General features: G+C 43.3%; 1 protein-coding gene across 1 annotated transcript in view; it reads right to left on the minus strand.

Moving 5' to 3' along the window:
- Window positions 1–9,304: 9,304 nt before the first annotated feature.
- Window positions 9,305–22,349, minus strand: part of gins4 (GINS complex subunit 4 (Sld5 homolog)) — a 28,155-nt gene continuing 15,110 nt past the window's right edge. Inside the window, exon 8 of the mRNA XM_052041186.1 lies at window positions 9,305–11,361. The gene's annotated coding sequence lies outside the window, so the exon portion shown is untranslated. The remainder of the gene's footprint in view (window positions 11,362–22,349) is intronic.

Consider the following 22,349-nt stretch of genomic DNA (forward strand, 5'->3'; position numbering starts at 1 on the left):
CCACCAATGCCAAGTTCAAATAATAAACACCGCAAGTTTAAACTAATTAATGCAGCACTAGAGGGGCAGGATGTGTTACACCCTTCGGATGTGTATGCTTCAAGCACAAGGGGTTGAATGAAGCAAATACAACCGTAGACTTGTCCCCAATCCACCTTGCTCTCAGCAGGATTCAAAGAAGTTGAGGAAGGAAAGCAGTTTTTTGCAACATAGGACAACAAACAAAGGATGGAGAAAAGGTTTCAAACAGGAGTAGGGAGAACCACTTTTGTTCACCAGTAAGTTTAAAGTTCCCAGCTTCAGTGGTGGAAAGCGAAAATATAAAGGGCTATTATGTAAAGTTTATTGACGCCTTCTTCTCAGGCAGTCGCTTGTGTAGGGTCTACAAACCCTTCCACAGATGGGCAGGTGGCTGTCAGGGTGGGTGTGTATGTAGTTTGTGAGGGGGTGGACTACTTCTGGTCATGCAGGGCTTCAGTGTGGACCTGAGGTTATCAGTACCGTCCAGAATGCTCCTTCCAAGGGATCATAGGCCAGAGATCCCCAGGAGTTGGTGGGGATGTTGCACTGCCTCAAGGAAGCTTTCAGCCTATCCTTGAATCTTTTTCCCTGCCCGGCCAGAACTCAGAACAGAGTGGAGGCACAGAAGACTGCAGATGCAGGCAGAACAGTGTGTCTGTTTTGTAGTCTGGTGTCAGGTTTGTGAAGGGTGTTGCCTACCCAATGAAGCTGACTGAGAGGAACTACAGCCTTACAACTGGGGATGTTGACTTGGGAGAGGATGCTGACCTTCCAGAGTCTGCAGGTATTTCCAGTGACACTGTAGGTGGTGTTTTTCTGGTGCCTTGAGATGCCTGCTGTAGGTACTTCAGGCATTTTAGAGGGCAGGGAGCTATAAACAAGGGGCAGCTTGGAGAAGAGGTGCACAGATTTGCGACCCAGCTAAAAATAGGATCAAAGAACAGGAAAACACAGGAGGCCATTCAGCCCATGAATCCTGTGATGGCATTTTCAAAAAGAATATCAGAGTATGTCTTAAGTATACCATTAGGATGTTTGCCCATTAAAACATTAATCCAAATCTCTCTTGCAGGTTACAACTAATTCCCGCACCTTTTTTAGGGAATGCATTCCAAAGCTTAACCACCCTGCAATATTTATAGAAGATTTTTTTCCTCCTAGGTCTCCAGATCTTTTGTGAATTACCTTAAATCTGTGCATTCCATTCATTGATCCCTCAGTCATTGGATCCGGTTTCTTTGTTTACTGTTTAATTCTTCCATCAAATCTTATCTTTACTTTCTTTTAAGAAAACCATAGTTTTTCTTGTACATCCACTTAACTCTAACCCCTCAGAGGGGGAAACATTCTTGTAAATCTCTGCTGTACTCTCTCCCAAGAGGAGCAGAGTTTGCACATACTCTCTGTGACTGGGTGAGTCTCCCTGGCTGCTCCCGGTTCCTCCCACATTCCACTGATGTGCTTGTTGGTAGGTTGATTGGCCTCTATTTTGGGTGGGTGATAGGGAATCGGGGAGAGTTGAAGATCCCAGGGCTGTAGAAGATTAATTATAAGGAGAGATTAGCCAGGAGGGAGGAGGCTTGAATAAGAGATCAAGAGATATTTAATTGAGGTGATTTCTCTGAAAGGCCATTTCCCTTGCAGAGAGGATAATAACTCAAGAATGCTGAATAACTCAAGGACATGGAATGCGGTAGAAAATACCAGTATGGTTAAAAAAAAAACACCTAAATGTGCATTTAATATGCAGTAACCTCCAAATCTGCAGACTAAGCTAGGAAAAAGATTGGCCTGAAGAACTCATTTTTGGTCAGTATGGACACAATGGGCCAAACAGCCTCCTTCCATGTCATACATTTCTGTGATCCAGTTTCCAACTGAATGACTCTGGTGAGGTGTTGTACTTTGAGTGAAGAAGGAGCAGGAGCATGTTTGATCATTTACCAATGTTCATCACTTGAAAACTCTCACATCATAAAGCCCACCTTTGACAGAATACTGCACACATACACAACGGAGAGGGAATCCAGAACTGGATACAACTGCTCTACACAGACATCAGAAACACAGTCTAAATTAGTGGGTGGGAAACAGAAAGCTTCCACATCGAATCTGGAGTCAGCCATTTGGAAACGAGGTACTTGTGAAGCATCATCATTCCTGAGCCTTCTATCTGGAACTCAGCAGGGCTCAGTAAACCAATGCGAGTTACTCACAAACAAATTCAGAGCAAATGGTATGTTCCCCAAACAGGAACAAAATGAGAGGCCGAAGATATTCCACAGATTCCAAGGGCTGCTTAATGGGGAAAAAAAATTAAACTGGCATATATTGCACAGGTCTTTACTGTAAATTTGCAGAGAAAAATTTATGACAACAGACACATGGACTGAACAGCAACATTTATGCTCGCCTGCTCACCCACAAGAGTTGAGTTCTCCTCACAAGTGACCCTTTCCAGAAGTGCCTACGTATGGGGGTCAACAACTGGGCACAGGATTCCCTTGGCTACGCAGGTCTTCAGAGTCCAAAAGCCAATCCAATGCTCACTATCACAACACAGAGGTAAAGGAATGCCGGTGGGATCTTGTTAACATTGCTCCCGCATGGGTCAGCACCTTAAGAGCAGAGAAAACCGAAAAGAAATAGAACTGTATTTCTGTAAAATTTCCAAGCTAGTGTGAAGCTGAAAGTACGTCATTGCTATTGCAGGAAGAGTCAGAAGTGTTACACATCCTTTCAAAGTAATTGCTGTTACTGAAGCAATTTTCCGTTAACAGTCCTGCATATTCTTCCCCTGTTTGCTTTTCTTTCTCCTCTGGGGGTCACACAATATTGTGCTGCATGTCTCTGTGATTCTAACATATTAGGTATGTGTTTTTTTTTGCCAAAACATATTTTGCAGAGCTCCTTTTTTGCTCATTATTACAATGAAGCCCATTATAACGCCCCACTGAGAGACTCATTTGAAAAAAAAACAAATGTGATAGGCAGGTTATGAATGCACCAATAATTGCAATGTTATTAAGCCCAAGATAAATCGATTCTGTGCCATCTAAACTAATCCGATTCAGTGGTGTAACAGTGTAATTGGGTGCAGGATCCCTGGGAATGCAAGGGAAAATCAAGCATGTCCCCCACTTGATCATTCGCCAGCCTGGGACTGTGATGATCCATTTGACAAACTAACAGTATTGGGTTGGTCACTACAGTGTGTCTCCTAATGGACAAGGCACAGGTCAATATAGGTTGAGGACCAGATTAATCTTAACTACCATCTTGTCAACTAGTCCTCTGACAATCACCATATAGCCTCACTCATGGTGATGACCACAAAGTACAGGTGGTAACCATCGACGGTGAGCAGACTCAACTTTCATACACCTCCAAGAAGGCTCAATAGAAATTTGAAGGGAATGATTCAGAGAGAAGAGCAGATAAAACTGCTTCATCAATAGTGATTATTACATAGGGTTACATAGCTTTTCCCACTAGGCCACTGACACCAGGCTTTACAACAGTGATGCTTCAGCAGATAAACATTTTGCAGAAGATATTTCAATTATCTCCTCTGCTCTTAAAGGTGCAGGACTGACATTAACCAAGCACCAAGAATACACAAGGACCTCAGTAGCCTCGTGACAGTGTTTGTTGGGGGATTATTCACCCTGGGAAACCATCATAATTAAATCTAACTCTGCCTCAGATCCACATGCTCCTCTTTCGCAATATCATCCAAATATATGGCATCAGTTTCCAGACCCACTTTGATAGTACCCACTGCCTCTATCCATAATTTCAGAATATCTGATATCTACAACCGGATGAGCAAATAAGCACTGTGAAAACTGAAGTCATTGTCACAGTCTCCATTCCCTGACGACCCCCCTCCATCCCTCTCTCTGGCAACCGTTTGAAAATAAACCCGACTATCCACAACCTTGGTTTCCTACATAGATCGAGGCTGAGTTTTAGACCTTGCTGCTATCACCCAGACTGGTTATTTCGACCACTGTTGCATCGTCACACTGCTTCCCGTTTCAGCTCGTCTGCTGCTGAGCCTTTCTACTCCCGAAGTTTTGACCATTCTAATGTACTCCTGCCGTCCTCCCTCATCCTAATCTCTGTAAACATCAAGTCACCCAAAACACTGCTGCTCATATCCTGAATCCCCATCAGCCATCACTCCTGTCCTTACCGATTTAGACTGGCTCTCCGTAAGCAACATCTCAATTTTAAAGTTTTCATCAAGTCTCATGATGGTCTGGCCTTTTCCTATCCTATAAACTCCCCCAGCCTGGTAACTTGTTGCACTAATTATATTCTTTCAATTCCGGTCTCTTGAACAACCCCAAATTTAGTTTCTCCACTCACTGGCAACCACGTCTCCTGTTGCTGACAGCTGGGTCCTGGAATTTGCTCACAAAACCTCTCCAACCCTTTTAAATCCCCTAATGTATAACCAAGCTTCTGGCCACCTGTCCTGATATTTATTATATGCCTGGTGTCAGTTTTGGGTTTGATCAATATTCCCATGAGACACCTTGGGATGTTTTTGGCACATTAAAGGCAAAACAAAATGGAACTTTTTTTGCTGCTGTTTGGGTCAGTGGCCAGTACTGTAATCAGAAGCATCAACAGCTCTTAACCCAACTACAGCTTGCAGTTAGGTAGAATTTTTAATGTAAAAAGTCCAAGGAACTTCAAGGGCAAAACTTGGCTCTGAGCTACTTAAGGTGATGTTAGGGCAGGTAATCAGAAGCATGGTTGAACTAGTAGATTTTAAGGAGCATCTTAAAAGGAAGGAGAAGTGGAGATTAGGACTGGGCAGGAGGGATGTTGGTTAGGGATGTGCAGTGAAGGTGGCAATATGTCATCACAATACTAAGCTGTGGAGAATGGCCAGCCCAGTGAGCTGCTGGAGGGCAACCAATGCCCACTGAGCTGTTCCTCCCTAAAGGTTAAGTCTTCACAAGAGGTCAGAAGCAGCAGCAACACGTCTCTTTCCATTTTGTTTCGTTTCTGCTTCTCCAGCTCTTTTGTCAATACACAGCAAGTCTTAATTATCCTTGAAAGTCTCTCCAAATCTTCAAACATAGAAAGTAATTATTCTTCGTCCCCAGCCTACAAGGGTTGAGGTTAATTGGGGAGACGCTGTAGCACAGCACTGACTTCGTTAAGAAAAGGATTTATCAACTGAAAAGATGAGAGAAATAGTTACATTTCATTACAGCAGGAAAAGGAGCCTTACCCCTCCCCCCACATTCCCTATTAACTGAGCAAACATTTTCAGGAAGAACTGATGCCAATTTGATAGCCTAACAGCCCCTCTGCAAAGTGTGCATCTGGAGGATAATGCTGGGCTTGAACAGTCTATTATTAAATTGCCGCCATGAAGATTATTGTATTGAGCAAAGTAGAAATAATTGTGGAACAGCAGCCACATCTAAATCAGCCAATAAATGGAAATTAAAATAGACTACACACAGTGGACTGAGCAAGAGTGCAGGCCAAATGACTCCCCAAATCAAGCAGACAACAACTGGGGCCAACAGCTGCCACACAGCATAACATGAAGGCAAGGAGATACTGACAGCAGATAACTTGGCACGCAGCTTTCTAAAAATGCAGGGATTTAGTTACTGAGTAAATGCAGGACAGACCAGTCATTGCTGAATTGATTTTAGTTTCAAACAGGAGCCTTGCCAGCTATCAAGTCAAGTCAGAGAAAAGCCTAGCCCATTGTGCTGTTAGCTGATCCCATAATCCAGATGTGACAATTGATTCTAGGAAAGGAAAAAATAGCTTTTCACCATTTTTCCATGACTTTTTACTCATGAACTGTCCGCGTTTGCTTGCTGGCCATTGGCAGCCCGACTGCTAAGTTCACATATTAGGTAATACTGAGGGCTTCCAAGAATAAGACCAGCATGAATAGGCCCTACTGAGAAAGGGGAAGAGATAAAACAGCAAGGAAGGAACACAATGATTATCATTAACCATTTGAACCCAACAGCATAGGCTACTGATGTCATATTACACAAGGTATGGAGAGATGGAAGACCTGACTTACAGAAATCCAACTATATACAAATTCTCCTATAAATTTTTAAAAGAATCTTTCGAGATAGGAAAGTTAGTTACAGAAATGCAAACATTTTCAGGAGTTATGGAATAGGGGTAGCAACTAGTTAATTCAAAAGCCAACGTGCCTTAAAACAAAACTGATTAGTAAAACTTTGAGATAAGGAGAGTTCAGGGCCAGAATGTTCCTGTTAGAGTGAAGGGCAAGGCTGGCAGGATTGGGGAACCCTAGTTCATGATGGATTTTGAGACTCTGGTCAGGAAAGAGGAGGCATATGTCAGGTATAGGCAGCTGGGATCAAGCAAAGTATAAGAGATGTAAGAGTACACAAGGGTGAAATCAGGAGGGCAAAAAATAGGACATGAGATAGCTTTGGCAGGTAAAGTAAAGGAAAATCCTAAGCGATTCTCTAATTTATTAAGAGCAAAAGAGTAACCAGGGAGAGAGTAGGTCCCTTAAAGGATCAAATGTGGTCATTTACGTTTGGAGCCACAGATGAGCAAGGTCTTACATTAATATTTCTTGTCTGTATTTACAGTGGAGAAAGTCATGGAAGCTTGGGAATTCAGGGAAGAAAATAGTGATGTCTTGAAATATATTCACATTACGAAAGAGGAGGTGCTGGTGGTCATGAAGTGCACAAAGGTGGATAAAACTCTGGGGCCTGACCAAGTGTATTCCAGGACATTGAGCTAAGCTAGGGAAGAAATTGTTGGGGCCCTGGCAGAGATATTTGTATCGTTAGCCATAGCCATCCAAGGTGCCTTTATTTAAGAAGGGCTGCAAGTACAAGCCAGGGAACCACCGGCCGGTGAGCCGGACATCAGTGGTGGGGAGGTTACTGGAGGGGATTCTGAGGGACAGGATCTGCCTGCACTTGGGAAGGCAAGGACTGATTGGGGATAGTCAGTATGGCTTTGTGCATGGGAAATTATGTCTCATGAATTTGATTGAGTTTTTTTTGAAGATGACGGAGGAGTGATGAGGGTAGGACGGTAGACAACGTCCACGTGGATTTTAGCAAAGCCTTTGACGAGGTCCCGCACAATAGGTTGATTCAGAAGGTTAGGTCACAAGGTATCCAGGGTGTGCTAACCAATTGGCTTGGTGGTAGGAGTCAGAATGTGGTAGTGGAGGGTTTATTCAGTGTGCCACAGAGATTGATGCTGGGTCCACTGTTGCTCGTTATCTATATTAATGATATGGATGAGAATGTAGTTTGCCTGGTTACTAACTTTGCAGATGACACTAAGTTTGTGGCATAGTGGACAGTGAAGGTGGTTATTTAAGATTACAACAGGATCTAGAACAACTGGGAAAGCAAGACAAAGAACGGCTGATGGAATTTATCTCCGAAATGTCAAAGTATTGCTTTTTGGGAAGTTAAACCAAGGTAGGACTTGCACAGTAAATGCCAGGGCCCTGGAGAGTGCTGTAGAACAGAGGGACCTAGGGGTACCAGTACATAGTTTCCTGAAAATGGCAACAAAGGTAGACAGGGTGGTGAAGGTGGCGTTTAGCACGCTTTGCCTGCATCAGACAGGACATTGAGTACAAGAGTTGGGACATCAACTGTACAAGAGGTTGGTGAGACCACACTTGAAATATTGTGTGCATTTCTGGTTGCTTAGTTATAGGAAGCAAGTCAGAAAGGGTGCAGAAAAGATTCACAAGTATGTTACTGGGACTGGAGGGCTTGACACACAAGGAGAGACTAGATAGGCTGGGGTCTTTTGCTTGGAGCATAGGAGACTGAGGGGTGATCTTGTACAGGTGTATAAACCATGAGGGACATAGATGAGTTACAAAGGTCAGTCTTTTTCCCCCCAGGGTAGAGGAGTCTAAAACTAGAGGGCTTTGATTTAAGGTCAGAGCAGAAAGATTTAAGGGGGACCTGAGGGTCACCGTTTTCCACACAGAGGGTGGTGGGTATATGGAACGAGCTGCCAGAGGAGGTGGTAGAGCCAGGCACAATTGCTATATTTAAAAGACACTTGGACAGGTACATGGATAGGAAAGGTTTAGAGGGATGTGGGCTAAATGCAGGCAAATGGAACCAGCTTAGGTTGGCAACCTGATCTGCATGGATAAGTTGGGCAAAAGGGCCCCTTTCCGTGTTATACAACTTGATAACATGAGACTTTCCTGCAGTAATTAAACTGACAGCATTGTCAATTAAAATTGCAGGCTACCAATTCACAGTGGGAGGCCATTTAAGAGATTTGCTTTGGAAACTGAGAAGGCAGTCTCCTCTATTTACACTTGTAAAATACTTTAAGGTATCAATGAATGTAACATTGCTAGATAAAGGCCATCATAACTAGCCATTGGATGTGGGACATTCTGATTCTGTACCATTGTAACTATACAGGGGAAGACAACAAATAAATCTTCATGCTAATTGACCCTCATTGAAATTGTTCCTGACTTACTGAAAAATTTGGTTTATGGACAGTTCTCAGGAATGGAACACTTACGAAACCCAGGGACTGCTTGTACTTCTGAAATGCTGGCTGAAGTGCAGTGACTACAAGAAGCAGGTGATCTACATGCTCATTTCTAAAAATATTTCAGGGACTTCTTGCTAACTTACAATCTATTTGTGTAACTAATATATTTTTGCAGAAATCCTTCATTTACCACTGCTGCTTTTATTGAAACAAATGATAACAGGTAAAGGAATCTGTAAATATTGTTCAAATAACCTTGGATGTATGGGGTAAAATACCACAACGATCAAGTTAACAGACTTGTTTTGGAGTTCAAATCCTACCATAGCAGCTGTGAATTTTATGTTTAAGCAATTGAACAAAATGAATATAATCATATTTAAAATGCTGGAACACAAAGCTAGTAGCAGTTGTGATGATCGCGAAAAAAAACAGCATTATTGTGAAAACCCATCTGGCTTACAAAGGAAAGGAAACATATTGTTAATTATTATAAATTGGTTGATACGTGACTCCAGATGCATGGCACTGTGTTTGACTCAATTCCCTTCTTAAATGGCCAAGTAAGCCATTCAGTTTTAGGACAATTAGGGTGAAATGTGACTCAGAGGAAAAGATCACTCACAGCAAACCACTGGCACAAAATATGCAAGAATATTGAGCCAATGTAGAGTGTTCTACAACAAGTTGGAGTATGTATGACTGTAACATGGAAATATATTGATGGTAAATATTTAAAGTGCTGCTGTTGTCAGTGTGAACCATTTATTTACATATTTTGCAATGAAAAATATTCTAAAACATTTAATCGAAATAGTTGATAAAAATTAGGGATGGACAATAAAAGCTAATTTTGTCAGCAACACCCACAGATGTGAACAAAGACAAATATTACTGCAACTTGAATTTTCTCATTCACCTCTTCAGGCAGTCGTTCTGCTGAAAACGTTTCATAGGTCAGTGGGCTGTCTGCACAACTGCGACGTCTCGTTCCGTGCTGTACCTTCCCTTAAATCTCGCAACATCAGTTTGTGACAGAAAATGCTAGAAACACCCAACAGGGCAGGCATGATCTAAACAGTCATACAGAAAGGAAACAGGCCCTTCGGCCTACCAGGTCTATACCAGCCATTGTGCCTGTCCATACTAATTCCGTTTCCCAGCACTGGGCCTTACCCTTCTCGGCCATGGTGTGTCATGGGCTCATCTTAAATATTGCCAGAGTACCTGCCTCCAGCACCCCCTCTGTGGACGGAGAAACAGAGTTAACATTTCAAGTCAAAGACCCTTTGTTAGAACTGGAGAGGTCGCAGAGAGGTTGGGGGGAAGCGAGAGACAAGACAAAGGGAATCATTTTGAAGGACGGAGTCGGGGTTAGTGAGCTTTTATCAACATGAAAAAGGAAAGAGGTGACTGCGAGTGAAAAAGACAAAAGAGACCAACAGAAATCCCATTGGAGAGCAGCAGAACTTCTCCAAGGATGGCATTCTTGGAAATCCTATCCCTCCCTACAACTTAGAGCTAACTAGTCTTTCACTTTTGACAAAGGGTCTTTGAACTTAAGTGCTAGTCCTGTTTCTCCTTCCACAGATGCTGCTTGATCTGAGTGCTTTCAATATTTTCAGCTTTTATTTCAAGTTTCCAGCATCTTCCGTTATTTGATTTTCACCAGTTTGTGATCCTGTGTGAAGGGATTGTGTAAATGTTGAATCCCACTGACTCCCTCAGCAATTATAAAGCTTCAGGAAGCAAAGCGTCCTGGGAATGCTGCCCCTCTGTAGCAGGATTCGTGTGCAGTACAGGAAATAGGCCCCAACACATTGTTATAAAGAAAAATCCCATTTTTTCATAAAGTGCTAATTTGCAGAGGGTTTAATGGGTTAAGGGTCTATCCCATGCAGCACAGAACCAAATGGTCCAGCTAGACTCTACAGTAAATTCAGGGTCTATGCCGTGTTAAATAAATTTAGGTGATATTTAAGTAAAAATCTGGCTTCAAACATTGTGGTTAAGATTAGTGAGGCTTCAACAGACCAGTGAGCATCACCCATTGTCAAAGCTGAGTAACACAAACTGGGCAAATGTCAGGCCTGTTCGATCAGTGCTGTCGATGCTTACATCAACTTGATCTTTATCGGGTAAAAACTGACCACAGCCTCAACCCCCTGGCTACAACCCAAGGGGCCCTCCTGTGTGACTGCAGCCAACTCGCTCTCAATTTCTAAGAGTAGGGTAGAAAGATGTAGGAACAGGGCAAGTAATGAGCTGAATACTGGAGGTGCCTCAATCCACAATATTCTACTTTGCTATTTTCCATCAATTTACTACAAATTGTAGAAAAATCCAGCCCAGCTTTTCTAGCCTGCCCAACAATGTGAAACTGGGACACACATGCTTGACATCCTGCCAGACAGCTGAAGCCTTACCCCCCCAGAAACATCAGCAGTTTCAGCTGGTGAGCAGAGATGATGGGCAACAAAAACTAGAACACGTTAACTCTGTAACACAATATGTGAAAGGGCTGGAAAAGATGGTGAACATTCTGTGGATGAGGGGGGTGTGGGGATGGGAAAAGGTGGAAAGGAAGTGGGTCCTTTTCAAAGTCAGGCCGAGTGCAGGGGAAGTGACTCAGGCTTCTTGCTTCTCTTCACGTAGCACGATGACTCAATTCCCAGAATTCATTCACTTTCTTCTGTTTACAGCGATACTCATACCGTAATGGGAGACGAGTATTGGAACCACAAAGTTTTTCCGTGACCTCTTGCTAGGACAACTGCTTCACACTGCTCAGACTGATTTCAACATCTGTAAGAAATTATTGCCGAGGTTTTGAAAAGGAAACAAGATTGAACGAAGTTAACAAATTTCTAGTTAAGAATGATACAGCCATCTTGTAGAAATACTGTCAACATGCAGGTAAGTCAAAACATCTCTTTAAAGAGAATGACTACATTTCCAATCATGTCAGCTAGAACAGAGAAAAGGAAATACAAATGAAGTCAACACAATAAAATGTGAAGATTGCCCTCTCAGTTTTTCTTCCAGCTACAAACAGATTGCAAAGACTGTAGGAGCGAGTCATGTTTCTGATCTGACACAGGCAGTATCTGGAAAGAAGGCATATACTATTCTGTTGTAAATCAACACCACCCATGTGATCAGAAGTCATACAACAGGGATTTGAAGGAGACCAAGGAAATCCATGCAAGATGGTTTGGTGCAATGGTAACATCACATGGCCCAGGGCCTGTGGTGGTTTAGTCCCAACAACAGACCTCCTGATTACTATGATTCTCGGATGTTGATAAACTTAGGTAACTGGAGACTGACAGGGCATTGTGCAAGTTAAAGACAGTTGGAGAAAAGGAACTAGACATTACTCCAGCAGTAGGTGCTGATAGAATGCTGTGGTACCATAGTGGTCAAGTTACTGCACTAGCAGTAACTAAAATTCTCTAGTTATTGGTGGGATTTGAATTCATTTAACTAATTCCTGAGAATCAGGAATTAAAAATTGGTCCTCATCAAGGCAACCATGACACCAGAAGATTGCTGAAGTTCACCTGGTTCAAACCTGTTCTTTGAGGGGGGGTTAACCTGTTGCTCTTTTCATGTCTGGCCAACATGCAGTTCCAGACCCACCAATAAGATTGACTCTTTGACTACCTGCTGAATAGCCCAGGAAGCCATTCAAAGGACAATTAGAGGTGGTCAATAAAAACTGGACAGATAACACGTGATAAACATTGGAATTCACTTTCTAATTGGCTGGTGGAAACAGGCTCAACTAAAAACCTTAAGAAGGAATACATACCCGATGAAAACACGACATGATGTGGGGAAGAGCAAGATATTGGGATTAACTGGATTGTTTCTGAAGGAGCTGCCTTGGACAATGGACCAAATGACCTCCTATGGTGCTGTTCTACAACTATTTGATAGAATCATCCAACATTTTATTCCTCCTTTCTCAGCTGATGGTCCTGGACTCCAGAAGTAGCCACCTTCAGCACAGTTGAGCAAAGGTACAATTCAGCAAGCCACAAAAATGATTTGTTCCATAATTTGAGAGAAAAAGTTCTGCCTTCTTCTGCCATTTCTTGGTCAGCAACCAGAAACACTGATGTAGTTTCTCTCTCCACTAATGCTGCCTGACCTGCCGAGTATTTGCAGCATTTTCCGTTCTTTTATCTGTAACATGGTACTTTGTTAACTGGGGTGAAAATTCAAATAATGATGTGGCTAAATCAGGGTGTTAACTGAGTTCACGTTATTCACAGTACTTGATAGTCAACTTTCTATCTCCCCACTCACCCCCCTCCCCACAACAATCTCACTTCTTTAAAAATCAAATATTTTAAAACATTATATTTTATGAATGGAAGATGATGGGTGATTGGACTGAGACTGGAAAATTCTGTAAAGGATTTGGCCCTAAAATGTCAAACCTTGACATTGTGCTGCTAGGAGGAAAGAAGCGACTACACTTGGGCTAATCATTACAGGAAGCCCCCGACTTACGAACCAACCTTTGTGGTTGGTTCGTAAGCAGGCCCCGCCCCCGATCCTACTACAGCGGCGGTACACCCTCTTTGGCCCAACCCCGGGCCAAGTGAGCATATGTGGCTGGGGAACCCCGGGCCAAGTGCGTATGTGCGGCTGGGGCCACGTGCAACCGTGATCCCTGGCCCAAGTGCGCATGCACGGCCGCGATCCCCAGCCCAAGTGCGCATGAGCGGACACTGTTCCGAGTTACATACAAAATTGGGTTACAAACAGTCTCAAAAACTGAACTCCTTTGTAACCCAGGGACTTCCTGTATTACCAGCCATACTATGTTTTGCAAATTATTACACAATATTCACAACAACTAAACAGTAAGGCAGTTTACCATTAAACAGATGTCTGGGTGAATTCAGTCACAGTATATGCCTGGATAGAGAATGGAGTGGATGACTTTGTACTCTACCACCTTTATGCTGCGGATTTATGCTCCCCAGACCATACCCGCATAGTCTACAGGGCCGAGATTCGATTCAAACTCCACATTTTGTCCAGTGATCAGTCATGCTCACACTTAGCACTCTTGCCCAGGTTAGAGTTGAACCAAAAACCCAGGCTGGCACATCACTGCAACACTGAGGAAGCACAGCTTTGTTGCTTGCCATTTAATTTCCACCCCAATGTTTCTAATCTTTTTCTTAATGGGCATTCAAGAGAGAATATGTTGTTCTGATACAGGGAAATAAAGAGAGGGGAAATGGGCCCCAAGGGTTTGCCCTCAGAAGCCAGCATGGACTCAAAAGGCTGAATGGTATCCTTCCCGTGTGGCAATGTGTTTGTCCCTCCTAGGTTTCTGTGCACCTTGTCTATTTCTCCAGAGGAGAGTACATCCTGATGAGTCTCCAACCCATCATTTCAAGTTAAATCCTCCCTAAAGAAAATTAATCCCAGTCTCTTCCAAGACTAAACCAGATGCTCCTGCCCCTAAATGGTCCAACATCCCAAAAAAAACTGGCGTCTTCCCCTTGCCCATTTCTTCAATCAAGCATTCCCCTGCTCCATCATCGCCATTTCTGTACTTGGTAGTCCACAGCACCAAGTCATCCAGAGATCCTCACCTTGGGCATCCCGTTCTTCAGTCTTTCTCCTAATTCTCCAAACTATTTGCAGGAACTCAATACTTTTTCTATCTCGTCACTGGCAAAATGTGAAGTGTTGCACTTTGGGAGATCAAATGTAAAGGACAGTACACCGTTAATGGCAAGACTCTTAACAAGTGGTAAAGATGTAAGGCACACTTGCCTTTATTAATCGAGGAATTGAGTTCAAGAGTCAGGAAGTTATGTTGCAGCTATTGCATTCAATTCTAATCTCCCTGTTACAGGAAGGATGTGGAGGCTTTGAAGAGGTTTACCAGGATACTGCCTGGATTAGAGGGCATGTGCTATAAGGAGAGGTTGGACAAACTTGGGTTGTTTTCTCTGGAGCGGCAGAGGCTGATAGAGGTTTATAAGATTATGAGAGGCATAGATAGAGTAGAGAGCAGGTATTTTTTTCCCCAGGGTTGAAATGTCTAAATTCAGAGGGCATGCACTTAAGGTGAGAGGGAGTAAGTTCAGAACAGATGTGCGGGGCAAGGTGCCTGGAATGCACTGCCAGGTGTGGTGGTGGAGGCAAATATGATAGAGGCGTTCAAGAGGCTCTTAGATGGGCACATGGATGTACAGAGAATGGAGGGATATGGACATTGAGTAGGCAGAAGGGATTAGTTTAGTTGGGCATTTGATTACTAATTTAATTAGTTCAGCACAACATCGTGGGCCGAAAGGCCTGTTCCTGTGCTGTACTGTTCTATGTTCCATGTTCTATTGATTCCAACATGAGTCACTTCATCTGGCTGTTCCTTGCTCTTGGAGGAACCTACTCAACAAGGGATTTCGGACATACTTCTCTAACTGCGAAGGTCCATCACAACTTCTGTTGAATCCCTTTTATAACATAGTCCAAACTAAGTTGTTATAGAAACATAGAAGCATAGAAAACCTACAGCACGATATAGGCCCTTCAGCCCACAAAGTTGTACTGAACTTTTGTGGCACTGTCCTCGTTTATTCACAAGATGTGGGCGTCATGGACCTATTGCCCATCGGTAATTCCTAACCCCTTTCAGAGGACAGTTGAGATTCAATCACGGCACTGTAGGTCAGGAGTCACATATAAATTAGATCCAATGAGGACAACAGATTTCTTTCCCTAAAGTAGCCAGATGATTTTGACAACAATCCGCTAGATTAGTGGTCTCGATCACCGATTCTATCATGTTATTCCAATCTTTATCTAATCAATCAGCAATCCAATTCATGGACCCCAAGCCATGCTGTTACGTTTGTGCTTGGAAACTTGATTCTTACGTTCATCCTGTGCACATTTTGTTGGCTTGATGTTCAGGTAAAATACTTGCTCATTTGTCCTGCTGGTGGATTCAACCTAACTCAAGGGGACCAAGGCTCAAGATTCACAACTGAAGACATACTGACATCTAGCAGGGTATACCATGGCTCTGTGCCAAAGTTTTAACTACACTATGCAGACTGCTGAAACTGAATTCAATGAAGCCATTGCCTTGTGCTGCCAACTGGAACAACTAAACCAAACTATTTTCAGGAACAATTTTTCACTAAAGATCATCCTCAAATATGCCCATGTTCCATCCTTGCTTTCACAGGCTGTCAGGATTACTCAGATCCCAAGCAATACACAAATAGTTTCTAAAAGGCTTTTTTAAAAAAAAATACACACCAAACCACAGGAAATCATGGCGATAAAAGCTATTGTTAGGTAGCAACAAGTAATTTTTATTGGACACAACAATAAATTGGATCAATTTTCTCCCTAAGAGAAAACTGGCCCAGATTCACAGCACTGAAGCAAACAACAGCTCCTGAAAGAAAACAAAAATGTCAATTCGGCTTCTCCATCCAATTTCCACACATTAACTGCTCCAACATCTCAGCATTTCTCAAAAGGTGTATCTCATGAGGATACAGTCAAAAATTAAAAGTTCCAAAAGGAGCTCCTAGATTATTAAGGACACAAACCTTCAAAGGCAATGAAGATTTAATTATAAATGCACTGGAAATCATCTGGTTGCAAAAGCTGGCCCACATCCGAGAGATGAGTCAGGGCACAGTGAGCAGAGTTTCTACTTTGGGGCATCCAACAATTCTGGCGTAAATTGCTCCCAATTCCCAAGTTTCCATAGATCAAACACTATATCTGCCATGAATCAGCACAAATGGGGCAGCAGGTTGTAACTTCATTATAATATTGCTTGGCAAATTTGGGTGTGAGAGTTTGATGAATCCGTCCAAAAACATGTTTTCACACAAATTAAATAACTTGAAGTCAACATTAATCCTTCAGTTTATATAATTTTAAACGATTGAAAATATGAAGTTTTCTACCAGTTAGATTGGGGATCAGCAGCAATTTCCCTACTTTAGAGCACATAAAAGATTCATCTCAATTAAGAAAACCCTTCAAACCACGACAACCAGAGTGACTAAAAGGCCTCTTATGAAAAATATCAGCTTCCAGCACAATGGATTTAGAGGCATACCAAAGATCGCAGAAGCTTGATCCGTACAATGCAATTTGCATTTGAAATTTCCCAATGGTCTGCAATGCTTACATCAACAATCTTAATGTGCCAAAGTTAAAGTCAGCAGAACTTTGCAGAAACCCGAAGTGCCAGATGCTTAACCAGATAAAGACTTGTTTTTAAATGTACTCATTCACAGGATGTGGGGGCTGATTCCAAATTGCCCCAGAACTACGTGGCTTGTTAGGCCACTTCAGAGGGCACAAGAGTCAATCATCGATTTGGAATCACAAATAAACCAAAGATTTCAGTCCCCATAAGAAGGGAGGCAGAGGTGCAGCAGGTAGGACCACTGCCTCACGGCTCCAGTGATCCAGGTTCAATCCTGACGTGTAGTGCTGCCTGTGGAGTTTGCATGTCCTCCCTATGACTTTGTGGGTTTTCCCCAAGTGCTGTGGTTTCTTCCCACGTCCCAAAGATGTGCTGATTGGTATGTTTATTGGGTCCTGTAAATTACTCCTAGTGACTGAAGGTGGTTGGTGAGAGAATCCAGGTGGAGTTAATGGGCATGTGTGACAGAATAGATTACAAGGAGATCACTGGAGGAATGGGATTGATTGGATTGCCTCAAGAGCCAATTTAGACTCAATGGGCTGAATGGCCTCCTCTAGCATTGCAAGAGGAAATTCAAAATATGGATGATATGGGAGGCAGGCACGGTAGTGTAGCAGTTAGCGTAACACTATTACAGCACCAGAGACCCAGGTTCGATTCTGGCCGCCGTCTGCAGGGAGTTTGTACGTTCTCCCAGTGTCTGCATGGGTTTCCTCTGTGCTCTGGTTTCCTCCCACATTCCAAAGACGTATAGGTTAGGAAGTTGTGGGCATGCTATGTTGGCGCCGGAAGCATGGCGACACTTGCTGGCTGCCCCCAGAACACTCCACGCAAAAACATGTATTTCACTGTGTGTTTCAATGTGCATAAAGATCTTATCTTATAGTGAACCAGGCAGGTTTTTCCTACAATCCAGTGGTTTAATGGTGACTACTAACACTAGGTTTTTATTCCAGAGTTATTTAACTAAATTTAAATCCTCCAGCTACCTTAGAAGGAAATGAATTCTTGCATCCGGGTCAATGATGCAGGCTTCTGGATACCGTGGCTACAAAACCTTGAGATATTTGAAGCTTGAAGATTATCAATTTGCACTCAGCAAAATTGTACCATGTATCAGAACTTCCCTCACGTCACTGCTCGCCTCTGTGCAGATCAGTTCATTAAAGATAAAGTTTAAGTTCAAACTGAAGGTAGAAGGGAATGCAATTACCAGAGTGATCATAGGGAGACTGAAAGACAGTATCATCGGGGAAGGGAAGAGAGTTTCAGCTGAATATTGGAGCCAAGAAAGGGGAAACTAGAGATGCAAAAGTCTAAGCTTTGCAGCATTGTTCATCCTTTAGATCACAGGGTAAGAATAAAAAAACATATTCCCACTGAACATTCCACCTTAAGATATCTAAAATATGAGGTCAATGTAGTACTTCTGATCATCATTGCTAGAATGTAAAAAGTACTGTTCATTGTGACCTAAAACATACTGTGCTGTCACTCCGACAGTACAACGCTCAGCCCCACCCAGATGGTACAACACTCCCTAAATGCTGCATCTCCATTAAATCTTTATCAACTTGTGTATCCCAAAGAGCAGCCAAATAAATGATCCTAAGTCCTGGATATATTCCAGTAAATCTGCTGTTAATTGTTATAGATGCAAATTATTCAAGCCCCAGGACATCACCACAGGAATTCCTCAGACCTGTTTCAGAAATCAGTTACTTCAATATCCTTCCTTTTATAAGGCCAGAAGCGGAGACCTTGGCCAATGATTGCAGTGTTTAGTTGCACTGGCAACTTGTCAGCAAATAAAGCAGTTCATGTCTGCATACAGCAGGATCTAGACAACATTACAGCAAGGCTGATAACTGCAACACAAAAATGCCAGGCCAATGACACCCCTAGGAGACAGCCTAACCACTTAGTCTCTAAATTCAATGGCATTACCATCAAGTCCCATACTATTAACATCAACTAATCGGAAACTCAGCTGGAGGAGCTATGCAAACACCATGGCTACTGGAGCAGATCTAAGACTGAGTTTCTGAGGCAAGGGACTCACCTCCCGGCAGCTGAAAGATGGCATGTCATCCAGCAGCCTAAACATTCATTCCCTCTCCACACAGTGCACCGGAGTGTGTACTGTCTACAAAATTCACTCCAGTAACTCATCTACCCTGCTCCAAAAGCATCTCCTAAATCAGTGTCCTCACAACCGAGAATAAGGGCAGCAGGAACATGGGACCACCACCTACGCGTTTCCATCAAGGCTACACACCGCCCTGACTTGGAACCATAATCATCATTCTTCCATTGTCACTGGGACTAAGTTCTGGAGATTCCTACCCAACAACATGGTGAGAACACATTCACCATAAGGACTGCAGCAGTTCGAGGAAGTGGTTCACTTCCTTCTCAAGGGCAATTCGAGATTAGCAATAAATTATGCTCTTGGCAAAAACACATGCATCCTGAACAATGAATTAAACAAGAACCTGAAGTGTCAACCATGTTTAGTCATTTACCCAAGTTCACAAATGGCCTTCCCCACTGTACAGGTCCTCCATGACCCAGTAATAGCTCCGGTGTGCCACTGATCCTCCTGACCTGTCTATCCCTGTACCAATTAATAGTTCTGAGATTGTGACACTTGGCATCCTTTTTTTAAAAAAACTTTAGATCCCACCAATGAAATGACTCCAGCAGCATGCGCTCCTTTTTGTTCCCATGTCATTAGTCCCAATATGGACCACAACTGACCCATCCAGCTTTTCAAATTCACTTCTACCCAAATCAAGATACTGTTCCCCTGGCAAGTCAAGAATCCTCCTGGCCTGTCAGCTGCAACCACAGAGAATACCATCCATCCTCAAATCACCAAATTCTCCTTGAGCACAACCCTTCTGTCCTGCTCCTCTTCCTTCCTCCACCACTTCACAGCTCTGGCTGGCATTCTGACCATCTCCCTGTAACGTCCTTATCCTCACAGGTAACAAGTTCAACATACCTGCCAGATAGAAACAGTGACTGCAATCTCGTTCTCTACTTTTAGCTTCCCATAAGCTTTATTATTTATTTGTTCACAGGATGCAAACATCACTGCAACACCTACATTGGTCTATCCCTAACTGCCTCTTCACTCAGGAGGCTGTTAACAAATCAGCCACGTTGGCAAGTCTGGAATTGTGTTGCAGACCAGTTAAGGAGAGTAAATGACGGAAGTCAGTGAAGCAAATTCTTTGTTTTTAAAAGTGATCTGTAGTTCTGTGGATAATTTTACTGAGACTAGAATTTCAGATTTAAGTTACATACACTTAAATACTATGGCCGCCACAGTGAGTTTCAATCAAACTTTGCTGGATCCAAGGTCCAGGTTCCTGTAGATTTGTTCAATAACATAATCACTGCACTATTATACTCTCAACAGTCTGCTGATTGATAGTTTCTTTCCAACATCAGTGTTTTCCTTCAAGGTGCAACTTAATTCCAGGGAAATCTGCCAATATTCCTCCTCTATCTATCAAACTGCCTCTAGCTCAGTGCAGCTCAAAGCAGAGACACTTCCAGAAGGTTTGGCAATTCAAAACTGTCTTGCTACCCACAAATTCCAACATACCCCAAAACCTGCCCCTGGTGTCACTTCTAACATTTATTTCTTGAACAAGTATAAGCAAAGCCTCAAGTAATTATTGTTACGGACTCAGTGAAAGTCCCTTTAAGATAGAGAGTGTGTGTGTATGTGTGTGGGGCGTGCTTACGTCAATAGAAGATAAAGGACGTAATGACGTTGTTGAAGAAGTCAGAAGAAGAAGAAGGAGAGAGAGAGAGAGAAGGGAGAGAGACACCAGCCTGCTTGTTTTCACTATCGATGGATGAGAAACAATAACTGTGTTTGCCACTGAAATCCATGTATGGAAGTTGGAAGTAATCCGGTGGAGTTCACTTTGTTGCTGACCTGTAGAAGGAAACAGGTATTTGTGTGTGGACGACCACGGTTCGGATGCTTTTCGGGGTGAGGAAGTCACTACCGAGTAAACACTGAAGTGTCGTTTGGGTTCCATCGTGGAACATTTGGATTTCGTATGTACTCTCTCTATGTTTTTCTACATCTACATCTTATCTTCAGACAACGGTGGTTGTTGAAGAAGCCCTTGCTCATGTTTCACCTTATGGCTTGCGGAACTGAACTTTAAGAACCATTCCGGAACTGGGAGTTTTGGACTTTGTCACCCACACACACGAAGAGTTTAGTTTTGGGGTTAACGTTCGAGGTTTAACATTTTTGAATTCTAACATACTAACATTTTTTTTACTTTTATTTTACGTATTATCATAAGTAGTGATTAATAAAATAGTTTTTAACACTGAATCATGCTCAGTGTGTTTCTTTTGTTGCTGGTTTGTGACATTATTGATTCAGCTCAATTTCAAATACATAACTACATTGGAAAACTAAAACAAATTGCTGGAGGAACTCAGCAGGTCAGGCAGCAACCGTAGAGGGAAAAAGATTGTTGCCATTTTGGGTCCAGACCCTTCATCTGGACTGAAAGATAGAGGGGAGATAGCCTGTATAAAGAGGTGAGGGGAAGGGTAGAGCAAGAGCTGGCAAGAGATAGGTGGATGCAGCGAGGAAGGGTGATACACAAATGGAGGAGGGGAGGATGGAAATAGTGACAGAGGCTGGGAGGTGATAGGTGGAGGCGACAAAGGGCTGAAGATGATGGAATCTGATGGGAAAGCAAGGTGAAGCATGGAATCGAGGGAGGGAGGTGGGGAGGGGAACCAGTGGGAGGAGTGTGTGGGTGATGGGCAGATCGAGTGGGTGGAGGAAGAACTGCATAGAACAGGGGAGCGAGAGTGGGAGAGGGAGAAGGGACAGAGGAGGAGCAAGTTACCTGAAAGTGGAGAACTTCATGCCTCTGAGTTGTAGAATACCCAGGCAGAATACAAGGCCCTGTTCCTCTAGCTTGTGTTCAGCCTCTCCCTGGCAGTGGAGGAGGTCGAGCACCGTGTGGGAACGGGAAAGGGAATTAAAATGGTGAGAATCTGAAGCTCCAGAAGGCCCAGGCAGATAGAGCACAGATGCTCAGCAAAACGTTGCCTACTCTGCACTTGGTCTCACTGATGTAGGGGAGGCCACATCGAGAGCACCAAATGCAATAGAGAAAGTTGGAGGAGACGCATGTGAACCTCTGCCTTACTTGGAAGGGCTGTTTAGGTCACTGGATGGTGGCAAGGGAAGAGGTGTTACACCTCCTACCGTTGCAGGAGAAAACGCCTGGGAAGGGGGAGGGATGGGCACGGAGGAATGAGCAAGCCAGGGGCTCACAGAGAGTGGTCCCTGCTGATCACAGAAAGGGAGGGGGAGAGGGGAAGATGTGGCTGGGTGGTGGGATCAGGGATCAGGTTGTAGATGGTGGAAGTATCGAAGAATGATATGCTGGATGTGTAGGCTGGCAGGGTTTAAGGCAAGGATCAAGGGAACTCTATCCCTGTTCTGTCTGGGAGGAGGTGGGGTATGAGCAAAGAGCAGAAGTGTGGGAACTAGAGGAGATGCAGGTGAGGGCTCCAT

This window comes from Pristis pectinata, chromosome 29 (genome assembly GCF_009764475.1).
Source record: "Pristis pectinata isolate sPriPec2 chromosome 29, sPriPec2.1.pri, whole genome shotgun sequence".
NCBI lineage: Eukaryota > Metazoa > Chordata > Chondrichthyes > Rhinopristiformes > Pristidae > Pristis > Pristis pectinata.